Below are 22,822 nucleotides of genomic sequence, written 5' to 3'. Positions count from 1 at the left end.
TTTTTTAAAAGGCTTCCACTTATCTAAAACGGTCTGTGTCACAGGACTCGCACGCGCACTTACTCATTTGAACACTCATCACTTCGGACGTTCACGACGTCGTCGGTCTGTGTGATTCACCCGGGATAACGCTCGTTGTTGTTCCCTATGTAGCCGTCGCCTACTGCTACTATACGAATTTTACGGCGACGTGGCGAAGGAAGCGTTGCGCTCATGTAGAGCTTAGGATGCCTTCTTTTCTTTTGCAGGAAGCAGAAAGCCAGAGAGGTGAAATAACATATAGAACGGATTCAATGAACTTGGATATTTTCATGACAAAGAGATAGAAATAGTGCTCCTGATGTGTGCCTTGCTTATGAATCAATTTGAGTATTTGAGGGAATTTAAACGTATTTCGTTGTTTATTTCAAAAACCTAGAGCGCGCAATTAAGCGACTCAACAAATGTCAGTTGAGATCTAGTGGACCTTTAAAAGTGCAGACAATTGGATATAACTCTTCGAACATCAATATCTTCAAAATATAGTTAAACGTCCTAATGTCCACCCAAGTATCTCTTATATTGGATCCATACATAAATTTCGAATGAAAGTATTTTTTGATAATGTTTCACTAGCAACCAAAAATATCCATTTGTATTGTCCTAAGATGACACATTGTTCTACGAATAGGATATTTTTTATCAATGGGCAGAATTTTTAGATCCATAGGCCAACATTAGTGCCATTTCCCCTTTCGTCACAGATTTCAGTGATGTGACGAAACCTATCGAAATATTTGCGAAATTAAGGCTGTTGTAAATAATATTTTCATTTTATGTCCGACATCACTCAAATAGGGCAGGAAAAAAAAATAGATTCCACAGAAACATCAAAATTATCTGGTAATTGCGCCGCCGGGAGTAAACTGTGAAAAATATACATAATAGGGTGAATAAAGTAATGGCTCTGTTTATCTGTGACTAGTGTTTCCTACCCACGTATAAACATACATTTCAATAAAAAATAAATAGGATTTTTGATCTAATTTCCGTCCTACTAAGCACGACCCGCGCTTTACCTCTCTTTTTTGAACGGGTTTGATAAAAAAAATTGAGTATTTATATCAAAGATGACTTTTAAATTTATTCACCTTTCAATACAATGTTACACATTGTTGAGATATTGTTTAAAATCTAATACTGCTTCTTGATTCTAAATTCGTCCTACGAGTTGCAATTCCGTCCTAACGCATTGAAACGCCATTAGATTGTCTTCGTCCTACGGATAAACGTAGAAAAAGGGGATTTGCTATGAGCGCTTCTTTTGTTTTGAGAACAATAAGCGTAAATATTCATACAATGCGCTCAAATAGGAATCATGTTCTAGCTAATGAACTAACGCATCGGAACAAACCTATTATTGATTTGTGCACGGTGAAATCATTGATATTATTGATCTTTTCTGATCGATAGAACGGAAATGATCGATTACGACGAAGTAGCGCTCTACCCTACCTACACCACTAACTATGATTTACTTAGGGGAAAATAGCAGGAGGTAGATAATAGGTGGAAACTTCCAGTGGAAGCTAGAATAATCTCCCGGGGAAAGTTGGAGGAGTATTCCGGGATAGTCGGAAGCAATTTTCAGGGGAACTCTGAAAAAAACTTCCGAGCTCAAGCATTTCTGAGGAAGTTGGAGAAACTTCTTTGAGAATTTGGGGGACTCTACCAACTTCTTAAATATTGAAGCGATCGATGCCTGCGTCGGAAGTCTTGAGTTTTCTAATCGTTCTATGATGGTGTTGGTGATCAGATGTACTCCAAGCACTGGAGAGTCTGCACATTCTGCTGTGAATCCTGCGGTTTGCTTTCAATACAGTAACGCAGTCGAAAGAGTGGTGAATGGTCTCAATGCTTCGGTGTGAAAAGAAAACGCGTGCTGGAGAGTACTGGCAAGAATGATGTATGGAACAGCTTCGAAAACATGGAAAGACAGGCTATAGCAGATAATTTTTGTGAGATCTTCCTTTTTGTATTCATTTAATTTTGTTTACATTTTCACATAATCTTTACTTTATATTGACGAATAGAGATTCCCAAATATATTCCATTTCCTACTAACAAAAATGTTCCCTCCCGTGGCATCTATGAAGGTAGTATGGGCAGAGCTGGTAGCAGGTCACTTTCAAGTCAGTCACTAAAAAGTCACTTTTTTCACCTAATAGTCACTATTTCTTCAAATTTAGTCACTAAAGTCACCTTTTTACGAGTAATAATGTCAAGAGTAAATAATTTTCCTTTAAAAAATCACATCAAGTAACAGCTCGATTTGGTAAAAAAATTTGTTATAAAGTTTCATTAAAAATCAGCGTGTAAAAGAAGAGTTGCGAACAGACCAGAACTGTCCAATTGGTGCTGATGGAATCACTAATATTTTTTATTTTTTTTCATCTCCGTGTTTTAGACATTCAGGTCCGTTCTCTTCGATTTTTTTTTCCAGACTAAATTATAAAATTTCTAAGTTTTTCTTTTGCCTTGTGATCTCGAAATAGTAAAAGAAATTTTAGTCGCAAATTTTCTGAGGTCTCGATAAAAAAATTGATTCCTACATCCTGACTCCTTTACTTCGTGATTCCAAGTCTTAGATATTTCAAAAAAATGGTCTAGGAAAATTCACTAATTTAAATTTTTCAAGGACTGTGATCTTACATTCCCTATATTCAAAATATGAAAATTATTCCGGGCCGCACAAGTTTCTTAACTTGTTTGTCTTAAAGATTTCGATATCCCGGAATGTTTCAATTTTTTTTTTTCGATTTCCAGATGTTAAGTTTGAGACGCATGCAAACTGTTTTACACAGCAAATAACTGACTCATATAAAAGTCCCGTTAACTAAAATTAGCATTAGAGTAAATTTTTATTCAAATATGAGCAAATATCACTGATATTTGAATGCCATATATGAAGAGTGAAAATTACGCATCTTTGAGTAAAAATTTACTCATTTCTGTGAATTTCGTTTTTTGCGAATTTAAGTGAACTTGACTCAAATATGAGTCAGATTAATTTGCCGTGTGTATTCACGATCTCTCCATCTTGAAAAATTTTCCTCGTTCCAGAATAATGTGATTTTTTTCTCGAACCGCTATCTAGAAAAGTTGTGTAGCTCCTAGAGCTATACAAATCTGAAGTGTTTTTGGAAAGTTTCTATATCCGAGGTCTTTAAAATTTATTGTCTAAAAATGGTCAACATTTGCCTTGTTATTATTATTTGATTACCTAATAATGCATAAGGAAGATGCAAATAATATTTTCATTTTATGTCCGACATCACCCAAATAGGACGAGTAAGAAACTCATTTACTGATAAATTCATAAATCAATAATAAAAAAAAATTGCGGTCTTCTTTTTTTCCTTTGTTTTGTTTTTTCCGTCGATCTTGTTTTCCGTGCTGAGCATCAATGCTACCGACGTGCCAGGAAGGCAGCTCCCACACCTGGACCCTACCTATCGTCCCATCAACTCATGAACCGGGGACCAACGGCTTTACTTCCCATCCGAAGGAAGGCGTGATCAGAGATGTTATGCCTCAGAACATCCCGGTGGCGCCGACTGGGATTGAACCCAGGCCTGCTGGGGTGAGAGGTAATCACGCTTACCACTACACCACCAGTTATAAAATTGTGTTCTATAAGGATAAAGCGTAGAGTGAAAAATAATTTTAAAAAGAGGTAAATTTGCAAATTTTGGGTGACATAAAACAAAAATCAAATTAGCATTTGTCATAATCATGGTGACCAGCAAATCCCAATTTGTGATTTCCCGGGGCTTTCTCAAAATTTGGATAATTTTGCCGGTTGATTTGAGTCAGCGAAATTTCTGATAACTAAATTATAACCCATTTAGCTTAGTGATCTCTTCGGCTCAATCGCATATATGCTTAATTTAAATGTATATTTCACAACAGGGAAATACCAAATTTTTTTGAAAAAATCGTTAGCTTCTTATCAAAAAGTCATTAAAATTTTTCGATGTTATTGATGATATTGAAAAAAATTTGCTCAAAACTCTTTACAGGATTTTTATGAAATGTTCTCTGTTTCTAAAATTAATTTGAAATTCTCTCCGAGAGACCGTTGAAAATGTATATACAGCATTTCAGAAAAAAAATCGAAGAATTCATCCTAAGATTCGTTTCGAAAAAACTTACTTAAACTTACTCTTTACATTCTATTTAGAATTAGTCTGAATATTCCTTATAATTTACATGCAATTATTCTCAGAATTATCACACAATTTTGCTCATAACTATCTTGGAGCTCTCCACTAAATTCTTCTGAAAATTTGCTTGGAATTCTCCTCAGAATACCCTTGAAATTCTTCTCGAGATGCTCTTGGAATTAAACTAGGAATTATCATAAAACTCTTTTCAGAATTCCTTTAGAATTCCCAAGTAACCACCAAGCCCGCTAACGACGCCCTTTTTGCGATATAAGGTAAATATAGGGTTTCCGAACTTTATATCAGTCGTATAGCAGCCCTATATACCAAAAAGGGCGATTAACGGGTTTGTTGGTTACTTGGGTTGTTCCCTCAAAATTCAACTCCCTTGGTTTTTATTGTGAGATGCATGAAAATCTCTTCAGAATTCGCTTGATATTATCTTCAAATTTTCTAATAATTTCCTTTGAATTGCCATCACAATTTTTCTAAGAACTTATTTTTAATATTCATTTGAAATGGACCTGGAATCCGCTTTACAATCGTCATGAATTTTCCAAAATAACTACCTAATTATTCTACTCTGAACGTCTGAAGTCCCAAAATAAATGACTTGGAGTTCTAGTGAAATCTCTCTTAGAGTCCTTAAAAAAATCTATTGGTATTTTTCTCTGAAAAACATTGTTGTTATCTGCAGAATTCACCCTAAAATCTTTTCAAAATCTCATAAAATTTAGTTCATTAAAGTGACTATATCCTGAAAATATGTTCCAGTTGAGTGCAATTGTTTAAAGGTCCAGAATCTAATTTTTCCCGGTTTGTCATCGAAATTCACGGACTTTTCCCGATTTTTTCCAGGTGATTTCGAATTTGCGCCTTTTTCCCGGTTTTCCTGAATTCCTGGTTACTGTAGAAATAAATAAATGATATTTTTTCGAGGCAAATTTATGGGATCGTTAAACCATAATTTGTTTTATTTTAAAGGAGCATGAAAAATGTTCAGGATGGGTCGCAGTCAACGAAATACTGTAACCATTTTTTTTTCGATGAATAAATGTCACTATTAGTCACTTTTTATTGCTTTAAAGTCACTATTTGGTCACTATTTTCATTATTTTAGTCATTAAAGCCACTACTATTATATTACATATCCACTACAGGTATATCTCGATATAACGGAACTGTCACTTTTGACTTCCATCGTCAATATCTCGCTAATAACAATTGAATCATACACATTAATACAACCAATAGATGAGAAATTATCTCATCTGTCCGATGGTGTTATTACTTTGCTTGTTTGAATGATCGTTTGCGAGAAATCGGCGATGGAAGTCAAAAGTGACAGTTACGTTATATCGAGGTATACCTGTACCAGCCCTGTGTGGGTTCCCTGCACCTTCTTAAGTAGATGTTGAACTCATTTTCCTTCGTATCCCCTGCAATTGTAAGGATGTGGCCAGGTGTATAATGTGATGCTTGATTTGCATATTTTGATGTTTGGGAAAAACCCCTAGTCCCAAGTGTTTTTTCACTGCAATACTCGATATTTTCTGCAAAATGTATTGGTTGACCATTATATAGCCCCCCACGATTTGTGTAATCGGTTATGCTATGCTATGCTACTATGCTATGCTATTAAACTTCTTAAGCCTACATGATCCATGAGCCATGAAGATGTGCTAGTTTTCCAAATGGTTTAATATAAATCTATTTAAAAAAAAAACATTTTTTATCATAATTACCTTGTAATTCTGCTGAGAACTATCGTAGGATTCTCCTTATACTCACAATTAAATACCTTTGAAGCTCTTGGAATTCTCTTCGGAATTTTCTTGAAACTCCCTTAAGAATTTCCTTAGAATCCTCCATATAATTTCTCTTGAGAATTCAATTCCTTTGAAAACTTTCTCTTAAGTTTAATGAAATCTTCCTCAGTCTAGTCCTTTCAAAATTACCCTCAGAACACGCTTTAAATTTTTGGAACTATCCTTAAAATTTACTTTACACCATGTAAAATTCTCCTTAGGATTTTTGAAGCTATTTCCACAACTCTGATAGAATTATTCAAGCAATTAGCTAGGATTCCATTCAAAACTTCCGTTCTCATCCCCAGAAATTCCTTGGAATTCATCTCAGAATTTCTTAGAACTCTTATCTCAGAATTATCTTGGAATTCTAGTCTAGTACTCCCTTAGGATGTTTGCTAGAGTTGCGTTGTAATTTTCCACAGCATTCCTCTTAATTTAACTCTTTAATTTCTTTTAATTTCTCCTAAAAAATCCATAGGTACTACTCAGAATTTTGTAGATTTTTTTTAGTTGAAGGAGTTCTGAATAATGTTCTAGTTGTAAGGCCTTTAAAACTGTTCGGACCAAAATAATGATTTTTTTATGGGATCTTCCAAAATTCCACATTTTGAGTATTTTTTCAATCTCATTTAAAAAACAAATCTTTTTTTCTTTCTAAATCTAGGATCTTGAAGATTTTTAATTATCACATATCTGGAATTAAAAAAAAACATTGTTTAATGCTCTTTACAAATGTCGAATACTCAGAATCTTGGAAATTTTCTTAATTCAATTGTTTAATTCTCACTCTTTACAATTTTGTTGAATGACCCATTTAGCTCAATAGCGTTCTATCTAGATACCATTACAATATTCCAGCTGCTCAGCAGGCAGTGGATTGCGCACGGGCAGGACCTTTTCCTACGTTGTGTTATTTTATAATCAAAGAAATAAAAGACGACGATTGTCTGGCCGTCCTGTCATGGCGGAGGCATACGAACTATAACATTTATTTATTTATTTTTTTTATATTAATTTATTTGTACAGGCTCAATCGAATAAACTTTACAGAGCCGAGTTATCATTTGCATTATACATGAATAATGTCTTAAATCTAGAGTTAAAGGAATTGAACCGATTACTCGCGGTCGTCTCGAGGTTAGTGGAGATTTACAATTTTTTGGATGGGGAAAGGGAGAAGGAGGTTTGAAATATGATTTATTATACAAATATTTAATTAATCCTAAAACATGAACTTATTTCTATTCATCTTGAAAACAAACATTAAAAAAAAAACTACACCCACAATACACAAACTAAACACAAGGTTAATCAAACTTACAATCTAAGGTTAGTATTCTTAAAGTAAACATATATGAGTTTCATAAACTCCAGATCACGTCTAGCCAAAATATCCCGAACTGGAACATTAGGTTGTCTACCTCGAGCCCGAAGGGAATCGCACAGCTCAGATCTGACTCCACGATGCTCAGCACAAGACCAAAGGATGTGATCGGCGTCTTGGTAACCTTGTCCACATTCACAGAGATTGCTGTCTCCCAGCCCAACACGAAACAAGTGAGCGTTTAACGAATAGTGATTGGACATGAGGCGAGACATCAGACGAATGAAGTCTCGACCCACATCCAGCATTTATTTATTACTGTTCATCATTCATTACAATATAAAACAGTAATACAGTATACAGAACAAGACGCAAGGTAAAACACTTGCGTGTACCACTAACGACACCTGTGCGTGGATACAAACATTACTACAAATAATAGGGTAATTGAACATGTAATAGACGCTTTGCACAAACAGGTGCTTTGCAAACATAAGAGGTCTCGAGCTTAGAATAGTGATGCAAAAAGATTTTTTTAAGTATCACGATAATATTATTGAATGTTTGTATATTTTATACATCACTCCACATTTGAGGAGCACTTCATGCTGGACATGGTAGACTGGTGGGTTAATAATTATGTTTAGCTTACTCATAATTGTGGGATGACTGTAAAACGTATATAATGGATCAAAATATCGTAAAGATAATGGTGTATTTTTGTTATATAACTGGAGCCATTTAATTGAATTATACAGTTTTTGCTATTGAAGATAATGTTCCCACAAATATCTAGGAAAATTTGCACTTGGTCACTGAACACTTTCGTTTTTTGGCGAATATAACAATATAACCGGGAAATTTTTGAGATTAAAAACGGGAATTTCAAAATGAAAATTCACTGGCCACCCACATTAGTTCCCTTGATGTGACGCGTTCCGACAAAGTGACTTCTAAATCTATTGTCTAACTATCTTTTTTTAATGCTTATAGAGATTTTTAGCCGTAGGCTAGTTCATCTCTCAACTATCAAATTAACGTCAAAGCAATGCCAAGGGATCTAATGTGGATCTGCCGTTTCAATCATGTGGTTAGTGAAACCAGAAAAAAATTTCTTGAACAAGAAATATTTTTTTTAAATATCCTAGACATGAACCATTTCTTCAAGGTTCAGGGACGTATTTCAGTTTCATGGTTTCGTACTTAGGAAAATTTTGAAGATTACGGACTCAGTTTTATTGAAATCCAGTGGCGCTGCATAACCTCACTTTTTACCTGTGCACCAACTTTCAAAACCAGTTTTAATGCGGTATTCATACTCGAGCACTGAAAACGCACATTAGCTTCTAGTTTACTCTATATCTGTCCATTTTAAGTGGAAGCGGGACATTTCGCCGAAGAGCAAGCTATTTTCTACGGTTTTGATCTTTTCTCAAAGCTCAGTAAATATTGAAATCATTCTTGAAATAAGATTAGGAAGGTTCGATTTTTTCAACCTGGCAAGCTATTAAAATGTAATTCTTCCTTCTTTTTAACATGATCAGTTCTTTCGAGTTGTACTGATTTCGGAATTTTTTAAATAATGAATGTTTTACATATGTAGAAATGTTTTCTTCTTTTAAACATGAGCAGTTCATTCGAGTTGTACTGATTTTCGTTATTTTTTTTTTATTTAGAGTAAGATTTAAAATATAATAAATCGAGAGCCCGAATTTGAAAAAAAGAACCAACTCCAGACATAGACAAATGAAAAATGATCAGCTTCCAAAAACCAAAACAAAATTAAGGCTGTATTCGTTAGCATTAAAATTTAAAAACAGTTTTGAACCCACCAACATTCCGAGTTTGATATACTTTTTTAGATTTAGAAGTTGAATTGTCCAATCTCTTAAAAACTTAATTTAAAATATTAACTTGATTGAATTTTATTCGACCGGAGCGTCCTCCGGAGTTCAAAGTAGGCACGATTCCCTGCCATAATGCGTCTTTGAATTTCTCTGCCGGTATCATTTTCGGCGGTCACCAATGAGCCCAAATACACGAACTCAATTGACCACTTTGATTACGTCACCGTCAATCTGAACTCGGGGTGGGAGGCTAACATTGTCTTCCCTAGAACCTCTTCCTTTCAAGTATTTTGTCTTCGATGCGTTGATGGCAAGTCCAATCCGCCTAGCTTCAGCCTTTAGTCTGATGTACGTTTCCGCCATCTCTCAAAGTTCCGTGCCATGATGTCGATGTCATCGGCGAAGCCAAGAAGCTGGATGGACTTTATTATTTGAAACTTATGAATCTTGATAATTTGAATGGGTTTCTATAGGATATGGTAGGTGTTCTAGTGTAGTTTCTATAGCTGTTTTATGGGACTTTTGCTTGAAAATGGATTTTCATATGTATTCAATTGAAGCTTTGATATTTGCTCGGAAACGAATACATTGTTATTGCACCTAACTGTAATAGTGCTATTAAAATATTAGAATCCATAGGAAATTATGGTTTCCTCTATTAAAGGAACCAACATTAAGAACTTCTAGAACTATAGAAAATGATTGACGAATTTAATTATTTACTTTGTAATTAAACCAAAAAGTAATAATTTTCCAGCTGTAGATTTACGTTTTAAATTTTAATTAGTAAGCTTAATTATATTTTTTAATTTCTTTTATTTTTATCACTCCAAACCTGTCCAGAATGTTTTCAGAAAAACAACTGGAAAATTAGGGAATATTTTTTATCATTGAGCCGACACCCTGCTTCAGCGAAGTTGTTTCTGAGTTAATTTCAACCAATTATGCTGATTATTTGTATGTGATTAGTGTCAACGATAAACTAGCTATCTAAAGAAAATTTACTCAATTTGTTGAAGGACATCCGTACCACCCACCGCATAAATGGATGGATTGCTGTACCTATTCTTGAATTTAGAAACTCCACGAAATGTTGATTGCGTATTTTAAAACAAACAGTAGCTCAAACGAAGGTATATTTCTATGAAAAATTTAAATACCCCTTTATCAGAGGTCACCTTTTAAATACCTTTGAACAGGGATGGATCGCTTTTCCGAGCATCGTTCATTACTTTTATAATATAAAAATCTATCGTAAAGTCCAGTTAAATTTTCAGTTAATCCATAATGGGGTGGATAATACTATGATGCTCTCGATCAAACTTCAAAATGTTCGCTCCGTTAGTCCCACTCTGTGTTTTCGCTGAACGTGCACCCGAGTGCGCACCCTAGTGAATGTTCAATGAAAACATGAAGCGTTGCTCAACGGTGCGAAATGTTTGAAGTTTGATTGGGAAAATACTAGCATTCATCTATCTTTTTTAAGATGGATTAACTGAAAATTTAATTGGACTTAACGTTAGCTTTCTATATTAAAAAAAGTAATGAACGATGCTCTAAAGAGTGATCCATCCCTGCCTCGAGCATTCAACTTTATAATGCATGAGCGGTCATTTTTCATCTTTCGTCTGGACCGATAGTAATTAAAAGATAGACTTTCGTCTAATAACAAAAGTAAACATACAGAAGGGCAGTTCAGACAAACCATTGCATTGTCCCATTGGGTTTATTTTTTCCTATTCATTCTTCCAATTCTGTCTCTGTCCGCTCATTATTAAGTATGTCATTGCCAAGCCATGTCCTGAGGGAGATTGCCTATTGTTCATCCCTTCAATAGCACACAATCATGGCGCTCTGACTTCGCTGATATTTATCTTTCCGCAGTACACAATGCAGTCAGTAACCCCTCGACTACTGTAGCAAAAGACCAAGCCATGTCTGCTTTCCTTATAAACCGTTGCTAAAAATATTACGTCTAGTCAAGCTTTGCTTTCGGGCACAAGAAGTCGAGGACCACGGCGACAAAAAAAAAATGAATGCGCGACGCAACGATTTCGCTCATGCTGCCTTTCGCAACCCCCGAAAATCACCCACACTATTTTTCCAGAGTATTTTGACTACGCGGTACGGGAAAATCCCTCTTTACAACATTGTCATGGCATGTTGATTCTTCTCCCGTATTCATTCAACCTTCTCCGATTGCTACGAAGATTTCCTTCACTTGTCGTCTGCCACCGTAGCATTCCCGAAATTTGCGTCTTTTAATCGGAAACATATTTCCCGATGACGCGAGGATTACAAATCACGAACTAATGTAGAAATATAGTAAAATTACTTAGTTTTCCTGGAACATCTCTAGAAATCTCCGTTAGTATGTATCTGATTTTTTTTTTCCCATGAATCATCATTTATTACACCATGGTGAGTAATCCTCCCGATCGGGAATAAGCTGCTCAAACGTCCTAGGGAAGGATAATGCAAAACGTGGCATAGCGAAAGCTAGGAACTTTTCACTCGCTTGCCGTTGGCTGCACTATGTAATGCCACCACCACCACCACCAGTCAGCGCTTGTTACAAGTTGGCGAGCATCGTAAGACATTTCCCATCCCACCGACAGCTGCATACGCATGAGACGCTTGAATAGCGCTCTCGTCCTTCTGAAGGACCAAATATTTTGTTTTCCAGTCTGACGGTTTATTCGCATGAATAGCCCCAAAGCAAGCATTCCAATCTGTAATCGAAGTACACATGTTATCAGCGCAAAAGAGAAAACTTTTATAATTTTGAATAGTTGTGACTCACAATGAATTTTTCCCCAATATTTGTCCATGTTTGGTTGTTTAGAAACGAACGTCCGCGACGAGAGTGGAAGGAGTTTCCGGCGAAGCAAGCTCGATCGAAACTCACTGTCATTTTTTTTTAACTTAACCGTCGTCTGTCATTTGTTTGTTGCTATTTAATGGGTATAATGAAGCTATATTGATCCGTTGCACAGCATAATAGCGTAGGGCTCTACCAAAGGGCACTACTGCAATATGTAGACAGTATTTTCAAAGTATAACAGAGTTGCCAACTGAAGAGTGGCTCGATTACAGATTCAACAGCAGTTAATAACACTTTTGAACAACCCAGAACATTCCAATGCAAACATATTAGAAACCAACAGATTCGAACCAATGTAGAAAAATAATCAAATTATATAAATAAGTACTAGAATCATCTCTGAGAATCTCAATTAGAACATCTAAAAATTCTGAAAACTCAACAGAATAATAAATATCCTTAATTAAGAATATTCCAATGCAAACATTTACTAAACCCGCAGATTTTCCAACACTGGAATAACCGCCATCATTGGTGGCACATAACCTTTGCAATTCGACGACCCTGTCCCTGGTAGCCCGTTCCAGAACCAACCAGCCAAGGCCTACCAACGCCGAGACAACGGGGAGCGGCAGTTCAAAACAGGCCTGTAAGAACAAACATAGACAATCTACTCTACACAATGGGGCAACCGACACGCAAGCAGATTTATTCTTCCCTCGAAAAGCTAGCATCTACTTCCTTCCCATTCCTCCACATCCCATTTCTCTGTCGTGTCTATGGCCTACTACTCTTCTTCAATTTCTCCTGCCACTTGCACACCGAAATGTGCCTACTACGTGGAATATAATTGTGCACTTCTACCGCCACCAACACCCACCCTACAGACAGCGAATCGGGACACTGCCTGCTGTACCAGGATCGGTAGGATGAGTGCAGCAGACAGACCCCCAAACCCTCCTGCGTCAAGTGTTCTCCCCTTCATATTTACACATTCACCTACCACCCCAAAAACATGCACTGCCACTGTGCCCATGGTGATGGCAGTGGCAGTGGCAGTGAGAGTGCACCACACTACACAGCTTGCTGCGATGACTATGCGCTGCGGGTGAATGTGTGAGCGTGCATGATGGGGCTGGCTGGTCCGCTATGGTTGGCAGCAAGTAGTAGGTAGGTCGGTCGGGTACAAGAGTCCTTTTGCCGCGCGACTAGTATATTTCCGCAACATTTATGCTATGTACTTGCGTTCGCCGACCTTGCAATTTGAAATATACAAATCGACGCCTGCGTAGATGCAGCCGTCTGCAAAATTCCTAGCCCAGATTCAAAATAAATTTTCAAGGAAGCGTACAACTCAGGAATGAACGCCGGGAGGGGTAGGAGACAAAGGAAGGAGAGTTGGGAAACGATGCCACTCGAAACCTGATGATGGGGGATGGATTGCACTACTTTTTCGATGTGCCAGCATAATTCTGTTGGTGATGTTTTTGTTATTGTTCGATGTCTGTCTGCTGATGATTCGTCGTCGGCGTGCAGCGAACCTTCAGTGGGCGAAGAAGGGATTATTTATGGAAATGGCACAGGATTTTGAAAGGCTTCGATGTACCTAGTTTTGATTCGCGTTTGTATGATGATTACATGTGCAGGATTCTGATCTAATGTTATAACCTAGATAGTTTAAGCTCAAAATAACACATAATTATTGCCGATACTTTGAAAAATCAGTATATGTAAAAAACACAGTTTTAAAAAGTTTAGTTCATTCAACACGAAAAACAAAAACATGTTTCTCGAAATGTATGCCTCAAAAGCACATACATGGACAGTACCACCAACACGTTTTATGCATCATGTTATGTCTATAATGATTCCATTAAACAACAAAAAATATTAAGTTTCATTTAGAGGAGCCAGCGTCTTATTTTTCCACGAACACCGAGAATTTGAAAATTAGACGGGGAAACTAGGAAAAACCTGGGAATTCAAAGGGGCAATCGGGAAAAATAAATAAACCTTAACATATACGGTCACTTAAATTATAGGCTGTGCTTTATTCATTATAAATTTGAAGGATTGGTTATATTTATTTGTGTTCTAGTCTTCCACATTGAGAGCTGCTCTTTTGTCTTGATTTGCCAGAAGTTTCAAATCTATCCATACACAAATCTAAATCATCAGGGTAAAAAGTTGATCTCAAAAAACCGAAATCGCTTGCGCAGCGCCAAACTTATTTTAGGTGAAGAAACCTGTAGGTCATGGCCTGTAGATTGAGAAACAGTATTTTCATAGAGGTAACTCTAAGACCAGAAGGTCCCGCAGAAACGTGTTCAACTTTTTGGCTCAGCTCTGGTACCCTCTTTGGTCCCAAGCTAATCGATGCACCACTCGAAACATAGGAAAATCCACAAACCCCTAATTTTATCTGTCAAAACTTCATAGCGAATCAAAACAAACATAGTGTAGTACTAGAATTTTGACTAGAATGAAATCATCGATAGAAGTCATTGTTTACAAAGGCTGTTACGCCCTAATTCCAGCTCTATCTAGATTTATACCTGGAAATCCGGGAAAAACCTGAAATTTTAAAATGAAAATTCACTGGCCACCCTGCAATATACGTTAATTCGGACCATCGATTGTAATGTAGCACTTGCTTCGATTGAAATCATTAAAAATATGAGCAAACTGTCTCGTAGTAAAATGCATTAGATTTTTAGAAAGTTCTAGAAAAGTTTGTAAACGAACAATTTTAAATTATGAAATCAAAATTAAATTAAAAATCTAAATCGAATGTCTGGTTTGCAATGGGTGAAATGTATTTTTGAAAACTTATGATTGTAAAACATTTGATTAAACAATCGAGACGTCGCATACTTTGGAAGTTTGCGGGTTTGTTCTCTCCTCTTAATCTCTCCCTTGTTTGTCTACATCTCTAACAGCAAGCATCCCATTAGAAGTGTACAGTCATTCAGATATTCTCCTCCAAGCCTACTGTGCTACATAGTGCAACCCACCCCACAATGATCGGGAAAGTAAAAGCCTTCATGGATTACTTTTGTGCTGATTGTGCTTCTCCAGCAGAAACAAAAGTGAATTTCCTGACGCTATTCTACTATCATAGCAACCCAATAACAACACTTCACCCAAACCCAAGCAACGAAGAGAAACTATCCCTTTCCCGGTTAGATTTCTGGAACATTATCGTTGCTCCCGTCCCGAGAAGCACAGTCCCGACCCGACTTTTGCAGGTACATTCCTCCCAAAACCAGAATGTTCGGAAAATATCCGCAGTGCCGAAAGGAGTCAAAGCACTCCGGGAAAGTGCTTTCCACCCAGAGAGCACATAGAATATTTATCTCGCCGTCTCAACCGCTGCCACTACGACATAGAATCCACGCCAAAGGAAACAGAAAAAAATTGTTTAAAATCCATGCTACTTTTGGCTTTTCTCCCCCACACTTACCGCCGTCACTGGAACCACCGATGCAAAAGACCGCTAGTACATAGGAAGCGGCGCGGTTGCCATTGCAGCCACGCCATATCGCCAGGGAGTGGGGTATGATACTTTCAGCGTCTACTGCGATGACGACGACGATGATTTACACACAGTTGCAGTAAAATATGTCAAGCCATTTACCTCGCCTGTGTTCCCGCAGTCTCGATGGCGACGCCAATGTACCAGTAGCATAAAAACGCCATCCCGGAAGGACTTCGGAGGAAGGGAACCACCATCCTGCCCCACATCATCCCTAACCTACCTGTGTCTGTGTCTACCTCACACCGGGATGGACCTGGGAAATGTAGTTCAACAAACATACACTTTCTCCCTTCTGTTGGAAGCATGACTTCGCCACCATCACCGCTCTCATAACATGCTGTAGTTCGTAGACACCGGTGAATGAAAGGAACGAACCCGGTTTGCTTCCGATTTGATTTCGTCGTAGTCGTCGTCATCGTCGTCTCAGACATAGCAAGTTATGTGTCGGGAAATTTGACGTACCCCAACCAAAACCCTTCACCATCTAGGTAGCCAGAATATTTTGAAACAAACGGAAGGAAAGTGCTATCGACCGTCTAGGTTAACGATGAACTATGAACCAAAGCCGAGGACGGGGTTTTTTTTTTATTGAAGACCGAGGTCGGTTGGCTGGGTCACGCCACGCCAACATTTTTTTTTTCAATACCTTGCTCTTCAGTGCTTATTTTACGTCTCACTTTTTAACTCCTTCACAAGAGAGGGCGTGCTGATTTAATTTCGCTACTGGCCAGTCTACTATATGGATATTGAGACGAGGGTGCTATTTCATAAACTATTTTTGTTGTTGCTGTGGTTTCCTTCACTTTTTTTTTCCTTTTGCCCGATAAGTACTTGGTCAATCGTTAATGAAAAGTGGAAGTAAGACTTGTTTGCAGAAGAGAAGCATTGATGGCTGGTCAATTTATTGGCCGCAAGCAAATCGAATGAGCGTTCTTAATTTTGTTTTCTTTGCGATCCTTGCTTGTTTGTTTAGGATTAGATCCTACGAACGACTATTGGTTTTTCCGTTGGTGTAGTTCGGTAGAAGGGGCCGGGACAGATTAGCTACATTGGGAAAACAGCAGCTGTTCGATTGATCAAAGAAGGTTGCATTTCCGTTAAGGGTGCGGCAAGTGTTTTGCCATAACCATTTACGTTGTTTATCATGTAAATTATATGAAAATAAAAAAAAAAACACTTGAGTGGAACTATTTTTTTAGCTGTCAAGTGTAGTTAATACGTTCCTAACATAAATTTAAATAAATCAGCATAAAATAAGAAAACTATTTGCATATTAACAATTTAACAAATCTCTGGAAATCATGGTCTCTTTTTGTGCGTTCTTTTTGTTTTCGAAGATTTGACAAATTAATGAAAGATTTTGATTCCGTGGATCGAAGAACTATAACCGGTTCGTAGTACATTCCATAGTCACCTTTCACCTGGTCGATCCAACTTACCCGCTGCCCACCTCTTTGACTAGTTCTAGTCGTGTCGTTTTCGAGAACCATTTTCACCGGGCTGTGGTCGGACGTTCTTAAGAGGTGCCCAGCTAACTGTAGTCGCCAGATTTTTGTGTTGTGGACCAAGGCTTGTGGGAGACTAACGGTAATCACAATCCAGTCAAGCGGAAATTTTGACAGTTTGGTGGTCCCTTCTACTAGTATGGTTCCAATATAACACCAAAACATTAGTCCTTTTAAATTGACCGCCACGAGTTTTTCTACCTTTCTCTTCCACGCGCTGCTTTTGCCCACAAGCTTTGCAAATCGCATAGCCTGTCTATCGACAGATCTTGGTATGGACGCTGGCTGGTTTTCTCAGTAGCTAGAAAAAATTGCGTTTCGTTCGTTTCGTCCACATTGAGAAATTCTCGCTGAAACAGGTCACTTTTTGTTCGAGGTTCTTAAAAACCAGTTCTTTTACACTTATTCGATAGCTCTAGCTATGAATATACAAAAATCGTTCTACAGTATGTTGAATCGATGCACCCCTTTTTAAACAGGGACTTGAACAATTTAAGGAAAAACCTCCGTAAAATTTTTCCGAGTGTAATAATTTCGGTTTTATTTTTTATTGCGTTCTAGCTCGAAACAATGTGCCACTCTTGCAAAGTGCAAGTGATCGGGTGAAATGCATTCTAAAGTATTTTTTTTTATATCAGAACCCTTTTTGTCGGAACTGTTACTAGGCGATTGACAGGCCGGCTAAACTAACCATAGGCTAAAAATCTTCTTAATAAAGAATTAAAAAAAAGGGCCGGCTCAATGTATCTGATATCTGATCTTTGAAGATGGAATGTTGTGAAACGTTGAGCTAGAATTAGGAGATCTAACAGTCTTTCAAGTTTTTGCTGCACGGGCTGTTTATTTAGGCTCTGAACCATTTTGTGATTTTTTTTATTTTTTTTTTTTAAATTTACGGATAGAAAGTTATCGATTAACCCTGCTATCCGAGCATGGTTATTTCTGACAGAAAAGAAGTTAAATTTTGACAACCGTGGCTTAAAACCCGGTCGATCGACAGCACGGGGACTTTCAAACATAGAAAAAACTTTCGAAATGTCACTTTTAACCACAAGATAAATTTAACTCGGCAAATGGTTCACAGCCTTACTCACCTATTTCGGTACCTTTTATAAGTTTTCTACAACATTTCGAAGAGCCGTATTCGTGCTGTATGTTGTTGGGAAATGTCTAACGCGATATTTTCAAAGGTTGGGAACGAGTGGGAATGGCCAATTTCCAGTACAGATTTGCACATTTTTTCAGGATATAAATTCGGCAAGACGACTGCTTTTTTTTTTCTGGTTTCTGGATGTGTGCTAAATTGAAAAAATGCCATTCTGAATTTAATCTTCACTTCTCCAACGCATTTCCATATTTTCCTTGTATACCAAATACATATTATATTTCTTCTATTTTATTTTTATCATATATTTCCTGTATACCAAATCCTCAATTGATAATAACTGTTCACTTACTAGAGTACTAGCAAATGCTGACAAATACTGCTTAATGTATGATATTTCCACCATTCAATTTAGTATGTGACTTGAAGTCGGATTAGTACTCAGTGACTGCTAGGCTCTTTTACGTTATATTCACACCATAAAAACCTTGTTAGATAAAAGTGCATATAGAACAGAGTTCTGGCTGTGGAGAGTTGATAGTTAAAATACTGAACAATGTTAGCAATAGTTTTAAAAATCATTTGGAGATTTCAAATTTTTATGATTCATAAAATATAATCCAACGATATTCCATATAAATTTATCGACGTGGATTGCGGACAGAAAAAGATTATTGGTTTATTCAGATAAACAATACCGAACAAAAGTAAATAACATCGAAAAAAATCAAAAAGCTGTAACTCTTCTTCTCTAATTTCGACTGCTGGTTGAAATGACATTTGGTGAAATGACCGTTGGAAAAATTATAGACCAGTTTGCATTTCCAGCCATACCACAAAGTTTTAGATTTGAGGCCTCATGTAATGCAGAACACTACACACTACTTCAACGAACCGCACCCGTGATCATTATCATCGAATTACGAGAACTACTAACGTATTACTGAAACCACAACCATATCCTAACTGGTAATTGCGGAACGTCAAAAGCACACATTTTGTCTCCACATCCAAGTGGGGAGCGATGGATAGAAAATAGCTTTCATCGTTTTCTCATTGCTGACCACACGGACAATTAGACCGACTCAAAATTGAGTCAAAAGTCGACTCAATTTCGGCGAAACTGGATTTACTCAAAAGTAAGTAGAAATTTCCGGGCTTTTCCAGGAAAAACTGGGCTTTTCCAGGAAAAAAAGGAAAAAGGAAAATCCATGAAAATTTTACTCAGTCTATGGGGTATACTAATATACTGAGTGAAACCTTTATCGATTTTCCTCAATCTAGAAGATTTTCCTGGAAAAACCCGGAAGCTGTTGAGTAAACCCACTTTTGCCGAGATTGAGACGACTCGAGTCAATGTTGAGTCGGTCTGAACGACCGTGTACATGATTTAAAGCTTAAAGCTTTCTCCATATATGGTGAAATGTTTCACGCGTGCGTGCATGTTAGCACCAACCACAGTCGTCCGCGCGGAAATGTTTGAAAAAAGCGCGCTAGCCGACAGTCATGCACGTGGTAGGATGGATGGTAGGATGAGGGAAGGTAATTTTCAACGATAACTAGACTGCAGTCTAGTTAATTAGAATTAGCACAGTTGACTGTGTTTTCTTTTTAAAGAAGGGATTCAATTTTTAGTGACCTTTTTATTTTCCTAAAAATAATCACTAAACTCACTTTTTCTCATCCAATATCCTTAAAATGTTTAAATTGAGTACTGTACACTAAGGAAGTCTACAGTAGTTATAACGAAATATGCATATCTGTCAAAACATAAACAATTATAACCGGACAAATTCAAGGAATTTTAAAACACCGGGAAACAAACTTGGAAAAGATTTGAATTTCGAGAACAAATCGAGAAAAATAAACTTCCTTTTATCGAAAATAAATTCTGCACCTAGGAAACTTTTCAAGGATATTGGTCTGTGCTACATAGATCAATAAAAATTCCAATGGAAATTTGAAGTGAATATCAAAGGAATTCTACGGATGATACCAAGATATTTCAGAGAAGAATGCCATACTACACACTACGAAAGTCTCTTGTAAATTTAAGTTCACTGAGCTGCCTATAATCGCATATCATTCCCATATGGATAGGAAATCAAGCAAAGATGGGAATGATATGCGATTATGGGTAGTGAGAGTCGATTTGTTCACCCCCGCTTAAATCTTAAAAATGTTTTAAGACTTAAGAGGAGGTAAAAAATAGGCCTTGAAACTGACACATACGAGCTTCACTTTTGATATTAAATGATTAAAAACGCAAAAATAAGCTCCAAAATAGTTTTTGGAAGAGTTCCAAGATAATTGAGAGACGACCTCCAGGTGCATTGTAACGAGAGTTCTGAAAAGAATTCTATGACGATTGGATAAGGATTCTTGGTCCAAGTTCTGATAAGTTCTGATAAATTATTTAATCAAATCTCGTGAACTCCAAAGGTCTCCAAGCTCAGCGAACAGTAAAGGAATTCTGGGGCGATTTCTGAGGCTGATTCCAAGAGAATCCTGAAGAATTCGAATGAAATTCTTATAAGAATTCCAATTGAATCAAAATGGAACTGTGAGAAGAGTTTCAAGGGTAGGGCAGAATGGTACAGAACGCACCTGTTAAGCAAAATCTACTATTTAAAGAGCTAAAAGGAAAATTTTTAACACGATATATGTTTATATGGAAGCTGAAATAATTGAACAACATGTGAACATTGAGATTTATTCTAGATTATTCGTATTTGTAGAGTTTTCGAAGAATATCAACGTTTAGTTCAAACCATGGTATGGGGCAAAATGCTTTTTCTCGTCGACAGAACGCACCACAAAAAGGGGCAGAATGCACCATAATAAACGGACATAACGCACCATAAGAGAGGGTAAGACGCTCCAAAACATATGGCTAATATGCACCATGGTTTTAAGAATGGCGATAAACAACATTTTGCAAATGTGGGTATTAAAAAAAAAGTTCAACGTGTTTATTTGTTGCCATATACTTCCTATTTCCGTACGTTTTGTATTTTTCACTTCGTAAAATCATTTTTTAATTTTAATTTGATGATGTTTTCTTTGAATTTGAAACCTTATGTAGCATGCCGGAATGTCCAATGATTTTACGAATTCTTTACAAAACAACAATGAATGCCAGATGCGCAGCCAGAATTGTGGTCAGGGGGTTGAGGTTGCGGAGAAAATATTGATAATAATAACAACATCAAAAAATGTTCCTTACAAATTTGGTGGCTCTGCAGGGTGGGGGTTGGAACTCTAAAACCTTACCCACTAATGCACGAATGCAGGTAAATTTCTATAGTGCCTACAGTGCCCCCACCATCATGGGTTACCCACAATTATAGGTCATTGGATTTGCAAATAGAGTGACTAATAATTGTTACTAGCTGATCCATAATTGTGAGGGTAGTGTACCACAGCTTGTACTTTCCAAAACCAGTGAATCTGTGAACTGTTATTGATTAAATTTATAAGTTTTGGTTTTTAATCAAGAGTAAGAGGTCGTGTACGTTTTATCGAGGTTTACCAATCACAACAGACAGCGGACGAAAAAAAAGCAACCTATGAAATTTTTGAATGACACATCCAGATATAAAATTTTCATTAGCGGTTTGAAGCTTCTTGAAGATGGTTTGTTCAATATGGATTCCTGACTGCCGATGAAGACCAAACGGTGAAATGGATCTGCCATACAAGTAAGTTCAGTGAAAGACAGGTAAATACAGGTATTTGATGAAAGTTATTTAAAAATAGTCAGAATTTTTGGTAACATTTGAAGACTCCCTTTGCTTGATTTAGGCTGGATTCAGATTTGTAAATCCGGATCTGGAGCAATTTTACATCTGTGTGAAAGATCAAGAAGAATTCATTGGGATCTTCAAACCAACATAAAATTGATCCACATCTGGTGCGAACATAACAGATCTGAATCCAGCCTTATTCACTGGTCCTTATGCCTGAACTAATGAAATAGAAAACACATCTACAAAACTAAAGTACAAGAATCCACAGTATGATACAAATGAAGCTGACATTCTACGCTCCACAAAGGCTAAGCTGTAGTAAAATAAACGTTCCTGAAATGATATCCTCCGAATTTCTCAACATTTTGCCTCCAAATGAACTATTTTGATAACCTATAGAAAATCACAACTGGCTGTAAAACTGCAATTCGGCATTCGATTGTCTCGGTAACTTCTGTGCACCTTTTCGACCGTGAGTAAAATGTAAAGCTAAATTTTCAAGGCGATCCAAGGCTAGAGTGCCGTTTTAAAATCATTCCCGCACTTAGGGAAGAAAATAGCCCAATAAAGCGAGAAGCTATTTAAAAAAATCTCACATTACATTTTAAAAGGGCCTACAAGAAAACTTAAACAAACCTTTGTAGGACTCCTACTCTTTTGCCGAAAGCTTCCCTCGCAAACTAGCAACATCAATATCAACTTTGTGCGGGTGGTCTTCAGTTATGGAGCGGGTGGCCTACGAAGGTTTGTTTAAGTTTTCTTATAAGCCTTTCCAAATGTCGCGCGAGAAATGGTCAGCATTCATTTGCACTCAATTTTCTTCATGATCATACACCCAATTCTTTTTTTTTGCACGATCACCTTTTCCTAAATTTCTCTTGAATGGGTAAACTTGGAAAAAATGTAAACATGTC

General features: G+C 37.0%; 1 protein-coding gene across 1 annotated transcript in view; it reads left to right on the top strand.

The window, feature by feature from the left end:
- Positions 1–878: 878 nt before the first annotated feature.
- The window catches only part of Pfdn6 (prefoldin 6), a 150,997-nt gene continuing 129,053 nt past the window's right edge, over positions 879–22,822 (top strand). The window contains exon 1 of the mRNA XM_065227043.1: positions 879–882. The gene's annotated coding sequence lies outside the window, so the exon portion shown is untranslated. The remainder of the gene's footprint in view (positions 883–22,822) is intronic.

Source organism: Ochlerotatus camptorhynchus, unplaced genomic scaffold (genome assembly GCF_037179485.1).
Source record: "Ochlerotatus camptorhynchus isolate MF236.1 unplaced genomic scaffold, CSIRO-AGI_Acam_v1.1 ptg000265l, whole genome shotgun sequence".
In the NCBI taxonomy this organism is placed as follows: Eukaryota; Metazoa; Arthropoda; class Insecta; order Diptera; family Culicidae; genus Ochlerotatus; species Ochlerotatus camptorhynchus.
Note: the sequence above shows the minus strand (reverse complement) of the source record. Positions and strands in the feature narration are given on the sequence as shown.